General features: G+C 42.3%; 1 protein-coding gene across 1 annotated transcript in view; it reads right to left on the bottom strand.

Moving 5' to 3' along the window:
- The window catches only part of NFATC2 (nuclear factor of activated T-cells, cytoplasmic, calcineurin-dependent 2), a gene marked incomplete at its 3' end in the record, with an annotated part of 51,225 nt that overhangs the window by 12,433 nt on the left and 33,322 nt on the right, over nt 1-5,470 (bottom strand). The gene's annotated exons all lie outside the window — the stretch shown is intronic.

Raw genomic sequence — 5,470 nt, 5'->3', positions numbered from 1 at the left:
AGGAATGCTGAAAAGTGCAAGTCTGAGAGCAAAATCACTCTAGAGCCTGTTTGTTTGTTTCTAAAAGTGAAAGTAGTATGTTTCGAAGAAATGAAATGATTTGCCCAGAGTTAAAATAAAGCACGTCTGCAATGAAAGATGTATAGAAGTGCTGGAAATCAGAGAGGCACTGTGAGGTAGTACAGCTATCATCAGAACAGTTATTAACTTTATTGGTGTTCCAGTGATAGGCAAGCCATTGCAAGGGATGTAAATGAATATATTGAGGAAAAAACAGGTACATGTGGCCATGAGTGCTTATGAGCACACAAGCCACTGCAGTTAGCATAGCTGGATGTGCAATGAGAGCCCATCTCCTACGGCGACCCCTGACAGACAGCAACACATAAATATATACCCAAGAAGCAGAGACCTTCCAGCCTCAAAGAGGATGGGCACAGGTTGGACCCCTGATGCACACCTCAAGCAGCATGATACTGCTCCTGCTGTGCATGAAGGTGTGAATGCTACTGCTGTACCTGAAGCAATAAACTCTGTGATTGTATTTCAGATATTTTAGTAAAGCTGCCAGGTATGCCGAAAGGTGTATGGGATGGAGCCAGCAGAGCTACAAGATGAGATGAAAGGAAGGGAAGAAGAAAAGCTCATGGGTTCTTGGTATCTTGGCAGTGGCACAGGCTCTGTCGTTCGTTTCTAGGGTATGGAGGCAAGTGCCTCCATTCAGACACAGCATTTTGGGCACCGTGCCGATGAAAGCCTCAACTCACTACTGACACACTGAACACAATGGTCCTGATCCTGCCCTGTGGTGAGCTCTCCTGAAACCAGTAGAGATTCAAGTATGTTGAAGCTCACCTGCTCTAGCTATTAGCGTCCTAAGAAACCACTGTCAGGAAAAGATCACCAAGGTGATAGACATGCAGAAACTCAAGGGAAAAAAAACTAGAACATCATTGCTTGAATCTAGAGCTGCAAAGGTTTATTTCTGTCAAATGGACTTTGAGCGTCCATGCTTCAGAGGCCTGGACAGCTGCATCAGTTCAAAGGGCACAGGGAGCACCACCTCCTCTCTTTACACTGCATGGCCGAATTGAAAGATTTACAGTGCAATTACTCCAAAGATGTACGCTTTCTGTTTGTGTTGTTCCTCCACCACCCACATTGTCCTAGCGATGATTCATGATGTCCATGTGGCCACCATAAGAGTTTGGCAGGGGAAAGCACAGTCCATTTGCACTTTTCTCCCAGAGAAACACGAAACTCCTCTATCACTCACAGCAGAGCAGCAGTAACCAGTACACAAATGGGAGTAAACACGATGCAATCAACAACATCTGAATTGCAAATTATTACGTGACAATTAAAACAAACAAAAGGGGGAATTCCAAACCTTTTCTTTTTTTAACTGCATTGTAAGATCTGGGCCCTAACCAAACACTAACATCATTGACCTTTAGCATATTCCAAATCCTTGATAGCCATAAGACTGCTTTTCAAGCTCTCTCTTCCAGATCAAAATTAAGGAATACATGCACTTCAAAAATTTCTGTCTGTACAATAGAATCTAGTTGCTTCTCCTGACCTGTTTTTATTTAATTGGCCTCAGTTGCGTGTCTCCGAGTTCAGATCTTAAAAATCCTTCAGCCAAACTCTGCTTTTGTGTGCTGGACTGACTGTACCAAATTCATGAGTTCCCCTGGCTTACAGCAGCTACAGATTACGGCCTTTCATCAGGAAGAGATAACCTTAAAAAGAACTCAAAACTATAAACTTTGCATGTTGGTAAACCTTATCCTTAAGAAAATGAACGCTATTTATGCATCAGCATTTCAAACCCAAGTACTTTATCCCCTTGCTCACACACAGAGCACCGAGGTCCAGCCTCTTCAGTTCGCTTCCTGCTGCCATTTCCTGTCGCAAGCCTAAAATGAGAGACTTTTACAGACTTCTCGTTGGCGAGCTCATTGCAATAGTTTGTAGTTCGCGTGATACAAGGCAGTTATTTTCATAATGACATCCCAGCTTAATTTGGGGAATATTCTTTATTTTCTAGGTATTTCTAGAGAAAAATATACCTATCTGCAGTGCTGTGTAACAGAGAAATAAAACCTGTTCGTTATTGTTCTTAGAAGCATGTTGTATTTTGGTCACAAATATGAACAGTTCTACATTTCTCTGAGTTGCTAGCAGTAAGTGAAGAATTGCCTACAAGATCCAGAGGAAACTGAAACAGGTTTTGAGTATCTGCCTGAGGGGTAAAACCTAATTTACAATTGTGAGCCCCAACAGCAGTTTCCTCAGTTTTGTAAGGCACGCCGACTGCCATCTTCTCAGCACCCACTTCATTGCAAACACTGATCCAGACCCCAGATTCAAGGTGCACCCAGATTTTGGAGTCTACAAAACAATTAACAGGAGAATATCTCACTGCACAAAGATACCTGCACAAAGATTTTTTGGGAAAAAAAGAGTCTTGCTACTCTTATCTTAAACCCTGGACAAACAAGCCAAGTCAAGGAACTCTATGGAGTACAGCATGCCAGAAGCTATTAGATGGTTATCTACACTACTGCTCTCACCCTTGCCGTTCCTAGTAGAGCTAAAACTGGTGGCAAAAGTGGGAAATTGAGTACCACTTGCTAGCACAGACAAGGCTTGTGAGTTGTTAAAAGAAAACCGGGTTTCCCTGTGAGCTTGGTGCATCTTCCTGCCTTCACAAAGGTGTGATTCTTTCAACAGGCTGCCCAGGGCACTGTCACACTCTGGAAGAAGGCTCAAGAATGATGGGGTCATGCCAGCGACGTGCTATCTACCCACAGGGATGTTTATTGTGGCTTATTTTGCTTCTGAGCAGCTTATCAGTGCTTTTTGCAAGGTGCCGTGCAGATTGGATCTGCAGCAAGCGAGCTCCCCGAGGTGAGCACAGGATCCACCTCCTCCTTCCACCCAGTGACATTTATAATTGATAAATCAGGCTGCAGAACTGGGCCTTTGTGTTCTGTGTTCATGCAGCCTAATGTAATGACAACTAAGCATGGCCATGGTAGTGATAATTAAAATTGTCTACAGTGTATGAGGGAAGCTGAAAGACAGGTGCGTAAGATCCTAATTTTCAGGTAATCTGGGACACTCAGTAACCTCTGACAATCCAAGCACAAAGGCTTAATTCTCAATCTGCTGTAGTCAGCCAGTCTGATCAGCCTCTCCATGATTTGCATATCCAGCTCAGCTTCTTAACCTTCCTCACCTTAAGATATATCTACTAAAGAAAGCACTTCAAGGCATATCTGTAAGAGGTATCACTGCATTATAAAACAGTGCATGAATACACAGAGAACTAACTCGCATTCAGCACAGAGCAGAGTCCCCCAGACAACCCACTGCAAACTACACAGGCTTCTGATTCAGACCAAAGATTTGACTCTGAGCCTCCCATCCTCTCAATTCCCCCTCTGCCAATCATTTATTCAAAGTCTAGCAGACTGAGCCTGCCTGTAGATGCGGAGGGAGGCAGGATATGGAACACCAGCATGCAAATCCCTGCTCCAGACTGGGCACTGCCGCTGGGATAAGTCATGCCTCTCCACTACCAGGAGGTAAAAAAAGAACTAAAAAAAATGCAGTTTCCCCAGCAGTGAAGAAAAGCTTTAGATGTAGTGTGGAAAATGTTGTTGTTCTTTTTACTTTCTAACATCTATTCCAGCCAGAGCCTTCTTAGCTCTTATGTGGAAATAGGGGCAGGGCATTTTGGATGTTTCCTCGAAATGGCATTAAGGGCTACCTCCTTTTAGTGTATCATCTCCTTTAGTTACTGCAAAACATTCTTGGGACAGGTACCATCGCAGGCTGCCAAGCATGTTCCCATGCACCTTCATGATTTGCTGACATCGACGGAACAGTGGCAGCACAGTGGGAAGGAATTAATACACGGGCTTAAAAGGAAATACAGGGTGCCAAGAAAATTGCTCTGACTGCACAGGCTCATCTGAACCTTCACAGTTCAGAGGCCCAGAGCCTTTCATGCTTACTGTGAAATAGCATGGCTTGCTGGTGGTGTGGGAAGAAACTGAGACCCACAGCATGCTTTTTTTTCCCCCACGTCACCAGCTGATGCCCACATACATTAATTTTTGCCAAAGGCGTTACCCCATAAATCATGCATGTGCTGTTCACTTGGGCAATGCAATTTCTTAAATCACTTGCAAGTCACTGGATATATCGCTTAAGCTGCCGCTACCTTAGTTTAATGACAGAAAACTTCGGAGCAACATGTTTTCTTAACAGCACAAAGGGAACACATAGTTTACATAAAACAGACAGATGCTTTTTCATAACTGCAGAGTCCCTTCTCTCGCTGAAATCAACAGGAGTAAAGGATGGCAGAGTCTGGCCCTTCATATTTGCAAAGTGCTTTTTAAATCCCTGGACATTGTTATTACCCTTGCAGAGCACAGTATTTAGAATACAAAAATCAAGCCTAATGAAGGGTAAGTTAAACAAGTCCAGACCGTTTACAAAGAAACAAATGTCCCTTTGCAAAAGCTTTAGAAAATCCAATAAAATACACATACTGCTCAGTGAGGCGAGATGAAATGCCTGCATGTGTATGATATTAGAAAAGAAACAATTCAGCTCTGAAAAAACAGGTAACTAACTACAGCAGAATGCATTTGTTTGCTTTTCCTCCTGTAAACAAGAAAACATGGATTTATGCTGCCCATCTTAACCATTAGATCATGCTAAGCGTATTTTCTGGGGTCAGGTATTCTTTGAGTTAGAAATCAAGTGATGTTTATTATAGCATGCCATTATGAAAACACAAGACAGAGAGCTCAAGAAAGGCAGTAAAGGTGATGCTAGGCAACTAAATAACTCCCAGTAACCATTCTTTATTCCTGGTATTTATTTATATTCATCCAACACCAGTCAGGGCTTGGGACCATCTTGTACTGGGTCTGTGCAAGTCGAGCAAATAAGTAGACAAGATGAAAAGAAAAGAGAGAGAATCTACAATCTGCCACTCATTCCCCCTTCATGGTTGTTCAACAGCTAGCAAGATTGCCTGAACACGTTGGTAAAACACGTTTTAAAAGAAGCAGCTCTACTGGAAAACAAGTAGCATTGGGCTGTAACAGGGGGCTTTTCTCTTTGAATTGATTTTTATTTGTTTTGCTACAGTCTGAGCCTATATAAAAATATCTGAAAAGATATGGAAGATGAAGCGATGTATTCTTGTAGCCCAGTATATGTATAAAAATAATTTTAGTTTGATATAAAAATACACATTATGTACATTTTTCTCCAGACTTCTAACAGGAAGAAAATGCAGTCTTTGCCTGCAGTGCATATCAATAAAAAATGCTCATTTCAGCTACGATTTCTACAGCAGCATTCACTAAACATGACACTGAACAAGCATAGAGAAACACGTAATGTCATCCCATTTCTTTGAAAACATATCCTGTTCCTG

The sequence above is a fragment of the Cariama cristata genome, unplaced genomic scaffold (genome assembly GCF_000690535.1).
Source record: "Cariama cristata isolate BGI_N322 unplaced genomic scaffold, ASM69053v1 scaffold31074, whole genome shotgun sequence".
Lineage (NCBI taxonomy): Eukaryota > Metazoa > Chordata > Aves > Cariamiformes > Cariamidae > Cariama > Cariama cristata.
The sequence above is the reverse complement of the archived record's forward strand: the minus strand, read 5'-3'. Positions and strand labels throughout refer to the sequence as shown.